This window comes from Triticum aestivum, chromosome 4D, assembly GCF_018294505.1.
Source record: "Triticum aestivum cultivar Chinese Spring chromosome 4D, IWGSC CS RefSeq v2.1, whole genome shotgun sequence".
NCBI lineage: Eukaryota > Viridiplantae > Streptophyta > Magnoliopsida > Poales > Poaceae > Triticum > Triticum aestivum.
The window spans coordinates 53,284,527-53,299,182 of NC_057805.1; positions in this window are offsets into that span (position 1 = coordinate 53,284,527).

The window sequence follows — 14,656 nt, forward strand, 5'->3', positions numbered from 1 at the left end:
ACACAATTTTTCCCGTTAAATCGTTTGTGATATCGTTTCCATTGTACACGGTATTAACAATTTTATCGTTTGCGTTATTGAATGCATCACACACGGTGCGTAGAAGAAACTGTGTGTCAAGGGCTGTCCATTACACACAGTTTTTATGTGGTAAACGTTTGCGCCAGGTGGCCTAACACAAACAGTTTTCAAGAGGATGTCGTGTGTGATTGTTCATTAATCTAACACGGTTTATTCCTAGAAATTGTGTGCGTTATTGAATGCATCGCACACGGTGTTTTCTCAATAACCGTTTGTAATAGAAAAACCCAATTAGCAAGCTAATTGTCCGATTATTAATAATCCATTTATTAATCTAATTGACATTTCATATTAAGCACACAATATATTTCATTTTCATAATTAAAATACATCAGAGTACAACATCATATAGCTTCAGCACTCAGCCACCCCATTACACAACTACACCAGCACCAAGTTTCACATGCAACATCTATAACCTTTCGAAATTAGCATCATAGACGGTACATAGACAGATGCATCTCATCTGGAAAACTGCTGAAGCGGAAGGTGAATATTGAGCCTTCATTGATGTTGAAGGTCTTTGTAACTTTAGGCCAGTGCCTGTGGATGATTGACCGTCCATCCTTCATCCCCTTCAGGAACACTTCAATATTAAACCGTGGGTGTTGTATGAATACCTTCCTCGCATCCTGACCATACATGTGGTTTGAGAGGTAATCATCAGTGAACTACTTTGGAAAGGCCTGAAAACAAGGATGTGCATAAATATCTTCTCTATATTGGAAATGGGGCAAAGGAATAAAAAAGGCAAGGTATAATAGTTAGTACCATCCTGTAGTGAACTGATGTCTTCTTCATTGTGCAGACAAAGATCTTATTGTTTTTTGTCGCTAATTTCTTTATCCTAACAATCTTTCTGAGTTTCTTGACTTGACTGATATTCATGGACAACTCATTTCCCCATATGCAAAAAGGGTCGAACAGTGGGTCAAAACCTCTGACAGCAGGACCTACATGTGCAAGACCAAATTGTTAAAAACCTAAATATTAGAATGGTTCCTGCAATTGCACAATAATGTGCTATTAGACAACGGACCATGCACGTGCTAACCTCGATTGTAAACCTCAGTGCTTCCCATTGTTTCCCTGCAACACATATAAGGTAGTTAGTCATCAGGTTAAGTAAGGGTTCGCATGCTATCAGTAAAATATGTTGATGAAAAATAAGCACATTGCAGATTCATCAGATTAATTCAAGCCACATGGAAAACCCATTTATCCAAACCAAGCATGATTAAGAACTAGGAAATATAGCACTTGTATATGTTTCTCATGTATTAAGTGCAGCCAAATTCGATTTATTCCTCACATGCACAACAATACAAAATTCTACCCACAACAATTAGACATCGCATTGCACAATTAAACCAAGCAGTTAACTAAACACCACAACAAATGAATCAAACATTAACTGAGCACCACATTGCACAATATAACGTACTCCTAATAGAAGATCAGACATTTAACCAAACCAAGCATGCTTAACAACTTGGAAATATAGCAATTGTATTTGTTTCTCATGTATTTAGTACAGCCAAATTCGATTTATTTCTCGCATGGTATACAATAACAGAATGCAGCCACAACAATTGGACATCGCATTACAGAATTGAACCATGCAGTTAAGTAAACACCACAACAAATGAACCAAATATTAACTGAGCACCACATTGCACAATATAATATACTCCTAATAGAAGATCAGACAGTTAACCAAACCAAGCATGCTTAACAACTTGGAAATATAGCAATTGTATTTGTTTCTCATGTATTTACTACAACCAAATTCAATTTATTCCTCACATAGTATACAATAACAGAATGCACCCACAACTATTGAACATCGCATTGCAGAATTGAACCAAACAGTTAACTAAACACCACAACACAAATGAACCAAACGTTAACTGAGCACCACATTGCACAATATATAATCAAACCAAGCATGCTTGACAACTTGGAAATGTAGCAATTGTATTCGTTTCTCATGTATTTTGTAAAGATAAATTCGATTTATTTCTCACATGGAAGACAATACAAAATTGCAGCCTGAAGAATTGAACATCACAGTTCCAGAATTGAACCAAACAGTTAACTGAAGACGACAACTAATTAACAAAACAGTTAATAAGTGAGCACCACACTGCACGATATATAGAACATATACACTAGAGCAACAGATTGCATGGTAAAATTAGATAGCACAATTCACTAGAATTTGTGAAGGAAAGGCAGGAGCAGCACACGCAATGGGTAAACCGAGCATGCTTAACCGACGTAGCTAGCAAATGGCAAGGTGCTTCTCCAAGATCTGGGGGTCGGCACGAATGGCAGCCATCGCGACCTCATCCGCGCGTGCGGCCGTGATTTGCTTCTCCGCTGCCAAATGCTCCTTGAGATCCTGGCTATACTACGTGCACCATGGCTTAGGGCGATGCTTATTTGGTGGAGGGGTCGGTGATTTGGGTGGAAGGTGTCGCGCTCGTGCCAGCGGTCGGGGCATGTGGGATGTGGAAGGAGGAGGAGGATGGGGGTCGGGTGTGGATTACCTGCCTGGATAGGCGAGGCCGAGCAGCGTGAAGGAGGGTCACCGACGACGAGGCGGTGCTGCAAGCAAGGAGTGAAGGTTTCAACTTGGAAAGGAAGGCGGAAACAGGGGAAATGTGGCTTTTAGTAAGGGAGAGGGGCGGGGAGGTAGATATTTCCGCGGAAGCCGAAAATTTGAAATCGCTTTAGCGAAAAAACCGGCGTGCAAAGTGTCATCAGACACGGTCCCTTATTCAGAACTGTGTACGATATGTGAACATCACGAACGATTCAGATAGCTTAACCCGTGTGTGATGAGTTTGAATGTCAAAAATTTTGGTTCGAATTTCCCTGGTTACAGTGGTCATCCACGTCATTGCATAATTTGGGTACACAAAGGAGACTACAACACACCCACACTTCTTAATCGAGCAAGTTCAGCAATTAAACAGAGCTAGCTGACCTAAACATTAATCTAAAAAATTAAAGACCGACGCTCTTAATTAAACAAAAAAAAGAGTACTACTACGGCTGGTGCTCGTCGATCTCCGCCGCCGCCTCCATGTCCAGCTCGCGCCTGACGGTCTCCTGGGGAAGGGGCTCCATGGCATCAATTGCACCATACTCCGCAAGCATCTCGTCATCCGCGTCCGCCATATATTTGGAATAGGCCGCCACGAGCTGGGCGTGGACGGCCGCGATCTGGGCTTTCGCGGGCTCCATCGTGGCAAGGTATGCCGCGTAGGAACGGACGGCTACTCAAACTCTCTCGGCGATTGCCAACTCTTCGGCCATGGGTTGCCGACTATTATCGGAGAAGCTTCGTTCGATTTGTGCGGTGAATGCCACGAGCTGGGCGTGGACGGCCTCGACATGGTCGTGGGCGGCCTCCATCAGGGCTAAGGCCGCCGCTGCAGAACAGACAGCTGCTGTGCCGCTCTCGCCAGTTGCTATCCCCGAGGCAGATGCTGTGCCGCCGCCTGAGAAGCAACAACGGCTATTTGGGCTGCCTTGGCCGCCCGGACGTAGATTACGGTCGCCCTCACAAAGCTTGTTAGCACGCGCCAGGCGGCTGCGGCCGCGCTCTCGCTGGAGTGGGCCTCCGAAGTTGCCCTCATGACGCGGGTCCACGTCCCCATCTTTCACCGACGATAATTGAACAGTTAAATAATATTTTGAGGAGCGGGCTAGTGTGCTTGACACTCCGACGGTGCTCCAAGATATTTTGTGCTGCATCTCACAAGGTTGGTGATAATAAACTGTGTGCGATCTACTTGATTTTTTGTCTTGATTTGCATTACGTAATGGGGTCACAACTACAAAGGATGGTATTTGAATTGCTAGAACTTTTATCTACAGTGAACATGCAACTATAGGTGTGTCGTCAAAAAAATTAGAATTATTCAGGGTTCGTTTGGACATTTTTATACATTAACTTGGTTTTGTAGGCATTCCAGGTGCATAATTCAAATTTGAACTACATGCACATGCTCCAGTGCATATAAACTGGTTGAAAAATCAAATTTGTGTCCTTGGTTGCATGCTTAGGTCCCATGCAAGAAATGGGAATGAATGTCAAACACCCTGCCACCGTCACTCGGCCGCAAACATTGAGATACTTGGTTTTTAAATTCTAGTAAATCCAAAACTCGTCTGAGATTCATGAAACTTGGCATGCTATCATGGAGCGGCATCAACATGCCGTTGTAAATTTTTTGTCCCATTTGGGGCAGCTTTGGGTATAAGCTTATCCCAAACCAAAGCTTCTCACAACAAGCGTGATGGTTTCGGTAGGGAACGTGCCACCTTTAGGGATGAAACGATATCCGTTGCCTCTTATTGCTTCCAAAAAAATTCTAGTGTCAACATAGAACAACATGAGTGTTGTGTTTAATTTTTGAATTTTTTGGGGTTCGTTTGGACATTTTTACACATTAACTGGGTTTTCTAGGCATTTTATGTGGACAATTCAAATTTGAACTACATGCACATGCTCCAGTGCATATAAACTGGTTGAAAAACAAAAATCTGTGTCCTTCGGTGCATGCTTAGATCCCATGCAAGAAATGGGAATGAATTTCAAACACCCTGCCACCTTCACTCGGCCGCAAACATTGAGATACTTGGTTTTTAAATTCTAGTAAATCCAAAACTCGTCTGAAATTCATGAAACTTGGCATGCTATCCTGGAGCGGCATCAACATGCCGTGGTAAAAGTTTTGTCCCATTTGGGGCAGGTTTGGGTATAAGCTTCTCACAAACCAGAGCTTCTCAGAACAAGCGTGATGGTTTCGGTAGGGAACGTGCCGGGGACAAAATGATATCCGTTGCCTCTTATTGCTTTTGAAAATTTTCTAGTGTCAACATAGAACAACATGAGTGTTGTGTTTAATTTTTGAATTTTTCAGGGTTCGTTTGGACATTTTTATACATTAACTTGGTTTTGTAGGCATTTCAGGTGCATAATTCAAATTTGAACTACATGCACATGCTCCAGTGCATATAAACTGGTTGAAAAACCAAATCTATGTCCTTGGTTGCATGCTTAGGTCCCATGCAAGAAATGGGAATGAATTTCAAACACCCTGCCACCGTCACTCGGCCGCAAACATTGAGATACCTGGTTTTTAAATTCTAGTAAATCCAAAACTCGTCTGAAATTCATGAAACTTGGCATGCTATGATGGAGCGGCATCAACATGCCATGGTAAATTTTTTGTCCCATTTGGGACAGGTTTGCCTATAAGCGTCTCACAAACCAGAGCTTCGCAGAACAAGCGTGATGGTTTCGGTAGGGAACGTGCCACCTTTGGGGACGAAACGATATCCGCTGCCTCTTATTGCTTTCAAACATTTTCTAGTGTCAACATAGAACAACAGGAGTGTTGTGTTTAATTTTTGAATTTTTCGGGGTTCGTTGGGACATTTTTATACATTAACTTGGTTTTGTAGGTATTTCAGGTGCATAATTCAAATTTGAACTACATGCACATGCTCCAGTGCATATAAACTGGTTGAAAAATCAAATATGTGTCCTTGGTTGCATGCTTAGGTCTCATGCAAGAAATGGGAATGAATTTCAAACACCCCACCACCGTCACTTGGCCGCAAACATTGAGATACTTGGTTTTTAAATTCTAGTAAATCCAAAACTCGTCTGAAATTCATGAAACTTGGCATGCTATCATGGAGCGGCATCAACATGCCGTGGTAAAAATTTTGTCCCATTTGGGGCAGGTTTGGGTATAAGCGTCTCACAAACCAGAGCTTCTCACAACAAGCGTGATGGTTTCGGTAGGGAACGTGTCACCTTTGGGGACGAAACGATATCCGTTGCCTCTTATTGTTTTCAAAAAATTTCTAGTGTCAACATAGAACAACATGAGTGTTTTGTTTCATTTTGGAATTTTTCGGGGTTCGTTTGGACATTTTTATACATTAACTGGGTTTTCTAGGCATTTTATGTGCATAATTCAAATCTGAACTACATGCACATTCTCTAGTGCATATAAATTGTGTGCGTTCTGTTAACCATTCACGTGACGCCACGCCTCACTCTTTTAATGGCTAGGAGGTGCCGTGCAGATAGGTGCTTGAGTGCTTGACTAAACGGGAGGCGTGCGAGTTGTACTCCAATGCGGAGGCTCACCGGGAAGCGTGCGAGCTGTACGCCGCACAGCCTCACCGAAATGCGAGCCCTTTGACTTCCATGGCCACCCGCCTTGCTCGCATCCTCTCCATTAATGGTGCCCAAGCCGTAGTTTAATTCGGTTTTTAAATATAAAACACTCATCGCAAATGTTTTAGTTAGAACACCTATATGCAAAGCCGACAACTTCCCCAGGAAGCCAAGGGAAAATGTGCCTAGTAGGATTTGTAGCTCTTGATCGCAAACGTTTTAGTTAGAACACCCGTATGCAAACCGACAACTTCCCCAGGAAGCCAAGAGAAAATGTGCCGAGCAGGATTTCTGCAGCTCTTGATCGCAAACGTTTTAGATAGAACACACGTATGCAAAGTGAGAGCTATGCTCTTCCCCCTTAAGTCGAGGGAAAAGTCGCAGCTTAGGATTTGTGCATCCCTTCAACGCAAACGGTTGTTTTGGATGACCCGTGTGCAACCACGTACAAATAATTTGGTAAGATTTGCATCTGTCATATTGGGTATTGTTGGGGATATAACTACTGGGTATAAATCGCCCAGGAGGGGCCGGGTTATACCACTGGTGGCTTAAGATTGAATATGGCGGGCTATACGAACCATCGGACGGCCCAAGACCCAGAGGTGACTTACGGCCCAGGTGTATGAACCGCAGTGTATGTATAGCTTGTATTGTAAGGCAAGTGTAAATAGTCACCGAGCCGGACACGTTGTGTATGAGCCAACCAGGACTCTATGAACCGCCGGGCGTCCACCTGTGTATATAAAGGGACGACCGGGCGGCGGTTTAGGGCAAGAAACAAGAGATCAAAAGCTAGGTCAAGCGTATTCGCTCCTTGGTAATCGAAACCTAAGCAATACCACCTCAAACTGGATTAGGCCTTTACCTTCACCGCAAGTGGCCGAACCAGTATAAACTCCCTGTGTCCTTTGTCCCATTTAACCCCTTTAAGCTAACCTAGTTGCGATGGCTCCACGACTAAGTCCTTCTGCTAGGACATCTGCCGTGACAATTCCACGACAGCTGGCGCCCACCGTGGGGCCAGCACATGGTGGTTTCGAGTTCTTGAAGGGCAGCTTCGAAGGGATCAAGGGATACGCTGTAGGCCGGATGACCAAGATTTGTCGTGGCAAGCTCTACATCGACGATGCAGGCTGGAGCCCCGAGGCCGGCTCAATTGAGTACGGGTACCGGGTCCCCTTCGGCGGAATCCACGTCTTCATCGGCAAAATCGGCGAACCGGGCCCTGAACAGGACACCTGCACCGACATCATCGAGACGGCTCAGCGTGCACGACCCGCGTGGGTTCAACCCGCCGTGAAGTGCGCCTTTGTTGGATTTATCCACGGGGCGGAATTTGAGGAATGATCTGTGTCTGGTGGTGAGACGGCCATCTACTCTGATGGTGAGTCGTCCACGGGCGAGACTAATTCATTGTACCAACTGCAAGACGGCCGGCTTGGGGGCTGTTCCGATGGCGATAGTATCCCGGACCCCTATGAGCCGCCGAACAGGGTCATGATCTTCATGGCCGGTACACAGCCGGTGCTTGGTTCATCAACCACCGCGGCTATGACCTCCAGTTCAATGGCTGCAGCGGCGGCTGGTGCTAGCGGTTCTGCGCGCCCGCCGGCTCAAGTTCTCACAGAGTTGTTGGAGGATCTGGCGACTTTGATGAGGTTAGAGGTGACCCCGGACAGCCAGGAACAGCATAAGGTTGATGTGGCGAAGCTGCGAGATGAGATCGCTCAAGCCAAGCAAGAGCTGGCGGCTGAGAACACTAGGATGGCTGCAGAATGGGCTGCTTCGGACGCCCAGGCACAGCGGATTCAAGCGGATTCCTTCCAGCTCACATTGGATCAGAATGCTTCAAATGAAGTCATGAGGAGGAGGCATCAGACTCGTTTGCCTTCAGTTTATGAGGCGAGAAACCTCTTTAATACGCCTGGAGCAGGGACCAGTGACCCGCCGGTGGTGAACCAGGCGGTTGAACCGCCTGGGACTGGAGCGCCGGTTCAGCCACGTTTGAATAATACTCCGCCTCAGCATGTTCCGATGCCTCTGGGTCATTACTCTAACCCTTTGGATAATATGATCGCTGCGGCGACACGACTGGCGGCTTTACCGGTTGAAGGTGAGTATCCAACGGCGATAGAGACATGAAGAGCCAGAGAATTTCTTCAAACAGCTGTGGCTCAATAGGAGGCTTATTCGTATAGCCGCGAGAGGATACATTCAACCCCTCATCCAAGCCGGAGTTATAGCAGGCACATTGACTCACCAGCAGTTTCAAGCAGTGAACAACACCGTAACCAGCCTCGTGGACATGACCCGGGGCGTGGTGGTGCCAACGCCCAGACTTTGGTGGATCAGGGCAGAGCACGTCGGGAGGCCGAGCTGGCGGCTCAACAAGCGGCTCATCAGTATTCTCCGGTTTATCCGTCGGCTTCGGCGGAGGCAGGCGTGACCTCTAGAACTTTGGGTGTTCCATGTTTAATGCCGGCCCTGCGTAATGAGCGTTTGCCCAAGGATTTCAAGGGTCCTCGCAAGGTGCCTAACTACACAGCCGATCTACCCCCTGAAGCATGGATTGAGAGTTACGAGATGGCCATGGAGATGCTGGACATTAGCGATGCTGCTTGTGCTAAATATTTCACCATGATGTTGGATGGACCAGCTCGCACTTGGTTGAAAGGGCTGCCCGTCAACTCCATTGGGTCATGGGCAGAGTTGAGGGCCCGTTTTATCCAAAATTTCAAAGACACGTGCAAGCAGCCTATGTCCATCTTGGATTTGGTTTCTTGTGTTGAAGGTGAAGACGAGTCAACAACCCACTGGGTGCGCCGAATCTCAACTATTATACACTCGTCAGATAGTATCAACGTCGGTTCAGCAATTCTGATGTTGGAGAAGAATTGTCATTTCCTCCCCCTTAAGCAGAAGTTGGGACGGCTTAAGCGACACTGCAATGACATGGGGGAGCTCATGGCGGCTCTAGTCAAATATGCCGACTCTGATAGTACCAAGGACCCTAAGTCTGATGATGAAAAGACGGGCAAGGGAAAGAAGAGTAGTGGCATGAAAGGGCGGCAGCATAACCCTGCCAGTTAGGGTGGCAATGGTAAACGCAGAGCTGATGGAAATTTAGACTTTGTGGCCAACACTGGTGCGCGGAATAATAACCAACGTCATAAGGGGAGGCCGGCCCAGTCTGGAGGGTCAAAACTCAACCTCGAGGCAATAATGAATCAGCCGGTCCGAAGCACGGAACGCCTGAGAAGCCATCCGCCCATCTGTGGAAGGATTGCTTTATCATGAAAGAATTAAGGGATTCCCATCTTTTCCAGAACAATCATGGCCCGAACGGTGGTTCAGGATCCGGCTCTCATGGTCCGGGTTACGGAGGTGGCGGTTCAAATTCCGGTTTTCAAGGCTAGGGCAATCAGGGTAATTATAATCAACAGCCTGGTCAGGGGGCTCAGCAGCAGTCTGGTTATCAGAGTAACCCGAAGCAATTGAATAGTGGGCAGTACCACGTTTTCACCATGAGTTTATGCAAGCGGGATCAGAAGCTCAGTAAAAGGGCAGTGAACTCTGTTGAGCCGGTGGTTCCCCGTTACTTGCGATGGTCTGAGCAGCCCATTGTGTGGAGTCGTGAGGATCACCCGCCCCGGGTTGATAATCTAGGTCACTTGGCTCTGGTGGTGGCGCCTCAGGTTGGAGGGTACAAATTCACTAAGGTACTCATGGATGGAGGCAGCAACATTAATATCCTTTACTATGATACTTTCCGTCGCATGGGATTGACTGACAAAAATCTTAAACCATCCAATACTGTTTTCCATGGAGTGGTGCCTCGTAAGTCGGCATATCTCGTGGGCAAGATCGCTTTGGAAGTGGCCTTTGGGGATGAACATGACTCCAGAGCGGAGACGCTAACCTTTGAGGTGGTCAAGATCCAGAGCCCGTATCACGCTCTGTTTGGGCGGCCGGCTTATGCCAAGTTCATGGCACAACCTTGTTATGTCTATCTGCAGCTCAAGATGCTGGGTCATAAGGGTACCATCACGGTGCATGGAAGCCGGAAGATAGCCTTGGAGTGTGAAGAAGGCGACGCTACTTATGCTGAGTCTGTCTGTGCAACAGAGGAATTGAAGTTTTACAAGGATAATGTCGACCCGGCAGATATGACATCTTTGAAGAAGCCAACTACGGAGCATGATCCGATGTTGAAGTTTTAGTCGGCAGATGACACTAAATTGGTTGATTTTGTTCTTGGTGATTCATCCAAGCAGTTCAGCATCAGTGCTAACCTGGATCCGAAATAGGAAAGCGCGCTCATCGAGTTCATCCGTGAGAACCGGGACATCTTTGCGTGGACCTTCAGACATGCCAGGTGTACCGAGGGAACTCGCTGAGCACACTCTTAATATCGATCCAAATTTTAAACCGGTCAAGCAATTCCTTCGCCTTTTTAATGAAGAGAGGCGCAAGGCCATTGGTGAAGAAGTGGCCCGACTCTTGGCGGTCGGGTTCATTGTTGAAGTTTTTCATCCTGAGTGGTTGGCTAACCCGGTGCTGGTTCTTAAGAAAAATGGCACTTTGCGTATGTGTGTGGATTACACGGATTTAAACAAGGCATGTCCAGCTGATCCTTTTGCTCTCCCTTGTATTGATCAGATTATTGATGCTACGACGGGTTGTGAGCGTTTGAGCTTTTTGGATGCTTATTCTGGTTATCATCAGATCAAGATGGCAGTTAAGGACCAGGAGAAGACAACTTTCATCACCCCCTTTGGAGCCTTCTGTTATGTGTGCATGCCCTTTGGGCTCAAGAGTGCCTAGGCGACCTACCAGCAAAGTGTGCAAAATTGCCTTCATGGTCAGATTGGGCGCAATGTTCACGCTTATGTGGATGATATTGTGGTAAAATCAAGGAAGAAAGAAACCTTTATAGATGATTTGAAAGAGACTTTTGACAATCTCCGGGTCTACAAAATGATGCTTAACCCGGCCAAGTGTGTCTTTGGCGTACCGGAAGACAAGCTATTGGGTTTTCTAGTTTCTGACAGAGGCATTGAAGCTAACCCGGAGAAGATAAAGGCCATTACTTCCTTGGCTAAGCCGGCGTGTGTCAATGACATTCAACGTATGGCGGGTCGTATTGCGGCCTTAAGCCGGTTCATAAGCCGGTTGGGAGAGAAAGCTATACCACTGTACCAGATGATGAAGAAAACAGATCACTTCGTCTGGAGTGATGCTGCAAATGAGGCATTTGAAGCCTTGAAAAAACAGTTAGCTGAGCGGCCATTCCTTGCTGATCCTATTGATAAGGAGCCGTTGTTGTTATATGTGGCTGCTAATGCCCGAGCTGTCAGTGTAGCTATTGTGGTGGAGCGGAAGGAAGCAGGCAAGGAACATCCGGTTTAGAGGCCGGTTTACTACATCAGTGAGGTGCTCATTGAGTCCAAACAGAGGTATCCGCATTGGCACAAGCTTGTATATGGGGTGTTCATGGCTAGTCGAAAGCTCAAGCAGTATTTTCTGGGCCATCCGATCATTGTGGTTAGTTCTGCCCCTTTGGGGGATATTATTCAAAATAGAGAAGCCACAGGTCGGGTAGCCAAGTGGGCCATTGAGCTTGGACCCCATGGTTTGAAGTACATGCCTCGTACAACTATCAAGTCTCAAGCACTTGTGGACTTCATAAATGATTGGACAGAATTGCAGATGCCTGAGGAGAAGCCGGATAACACATATTGGACTATTCATTTTGATGGGTCCAGGCAATTGGAGGGCTCGGGGGCTAGAGTTGTTTTGACTTCCCCGCGAGGTGTTAATTTTTGTTATGTTTTAAGGTTGATGTTCCCTTGCACTAATAATGCAGCTAAGTATGAAGCCTTGCTCCATGGTCTTCGGATGGCTAAGGAGATGAATCTAAGCCGGGTGAGGTGTTTTGGTGACTCAGACTTGGTGGCTCAGCAAGTTTCTGGCACTTGGGATTCTAAGGATCCGCTCATGGCGGCTTATCGCCGCGAGGTTGATGCTATTGCTGGTCATTTCAAAGGTTATCAAGTGGAACATGTTGATCGCAGGAAAAATGAGGCGGCTGATGCTTTGAGCTGGCTAGGGTCTCAGCATAAGCCGGTGTCACCTAATGTTTTTCTGGATATCCTGCATAACCCTTCAGTTAAGTTGCCTATAGAGGAAGATCTTGCTATTCCTGACCCAGAGGCACAATTGGTGGCGGCTCTTCATGCTATTCCCGATTGGGCAGTTCCATATTTGGCTTATATGACCCGGGGCGAGTTACCTGAAGATGAAACTTTGGCTAGACAGATAACCCGGCGGTCTAAGTCGATGACAATTGTCAATGGAGAGCTACACCATCGCAGTGTTACCGGGGCATTCCAATGTTGTGTTTCTCCTAAGGAGGGTCGTGAGATTCTTCGCGAGATTCATGAAGGAGATTGTGGTCATCATGCCGGTTCTAAGTCCATCATGGCCAAGGCTTTTTGTCATGGATTTTATTGGCTGACGGCTCATGCGGATGCAGAGGACTTGGTTAGTAAATGTGATGGTTTTCAGAAATTTTCACGATGAGCTCACCTGCCGGCTCAAGAATTGAGGATGATTCCAATTGCTTGGTCATTTGCAGTCTGGGGGCTTGATATGGTTGGACCTTTCAAAAGTTCCAAGGATAAAAAGACCCACCTTTTGGTGGTGGTTGATAAATTTACAAAGTGGGTTGAAGCAGAGCCGGTTAGTAAGTGTGACGCGGCGACGGCGATTCAATTCATCAAAAAGGTGATTTTCTGTTTTGGTTTTCCCCACAACATTATAACTGATAATGGCACTAATCTGTCCAAGGGTGCTATGAAAGAATTTTGTCAACGTGAGCATATTCGACTTGATGTATCATCAGTGGCTCACCCCCAGTCCAATGGTCAAGCCGAAAGAGCCAATCAAGAAATTTTGAGAGGCATCAAGCCCCAACTTATGGTTCCTTTGCAGAGGACGCCGGGTTGTTGGGTGGAGGAGTTGCCCTCAGTGTTATGGAGTATCAATACTACCCCCAACAGATCTACAGGTTACACGCCTTTCTTCATGGTTTACGGAGCAGAGGCGGTTCTCCCTAGTGACATCCGTCATGACCCGCCCCGTGCGGCGGCTTATGCTGAAGCTGATAATGAAAAAGCACGTCAGGATGCACTTGACCTGTTGGATGAGGAGCATGATCTTGCGGCGGCTCGTTCGGTGATTTACCAGCAAGATCTGCGTCGTTATCACAGCCGCCGGGTTAAGACCAGAACCTTTCAAGAAGGTGACCTGGTGCTCCGGCTTATCCAGGATCAAACTGATATGCACAAGCTATCCCCACCTTGGGAAGGACCCTTTGTGGTCAGCAAAAATCTAAACAATGGGTCATACTATCTTATCGATGTTCAAGACCACAAGGACTCACACACGTCGGAGGAGGAGACCCGCCGGCCGCGGAATATTGCTCATCTTCGGCCTTATTATACCTGAGCCATCAGCTCTTTTGATGTACATATTTTGATAATGTATATATTATGATCAATATAATAAAGCCGGCATCCCTGATAATTCAGGGCCTCTGTCGTTTCATTCCGCACAAACTGAGTCTTTATTGTCACTTCATATGATCACTTAAAGGCTTGACGCCCAAGTTACAGGGACCAAAGAGAGTTTGTTGCACAACACAGCTCAAACATAGGTACCCGGCGAGCACAGCTCAGAAACATATCACTTGGGGGATTTTTGTTCAATGAACACAGCTGTATTCACCCTTTTGATTGGCTTGGACGCCAGGTGTATTCACCAAAAATCCGGGTTATCCTGCCTGTATGCAAGATGCTTCTCCACCAGGTAATCCTGAATGACCCGCCATGTTCTTAATAGTCAATCTTTTAAATAAGACCTTGAACTCGTTAAGGTTAAAACATTGGTTGGGTCATGAGAGAGTCGGCTTACGGAAAGCGAGGATAAACCCAGGCTATTAAGCCGCCTTCCTTGAAACTTGGTTAAACCTGCCTGTTTGCACGATGCTACTCCAACCCCGTGTACTCTCGATAAGTCAATCTTTTTAAGACCCTGAACTTATCCAGGTTAAAACGTCGATTGAGTCATGTGAGAGCCGGCTCACGGAAAGCGAGGATACTCTAGTGCCTATCATGCTAGTTTCATTGAAGTAAGATTTAAGTTTGAGATTTGGGCTTGGCGGCCTATAAAAGCCTCGTTTTTTCTGGATTTTTATTCATCTTGGATTTATATAGTCCCTTTTCTATTACCGAATGGTTTTTACAATTCAGGCCAAGCAGCCCTGACTATGTCTCATATTTGAGCATCTTTGGGTTTTTAACC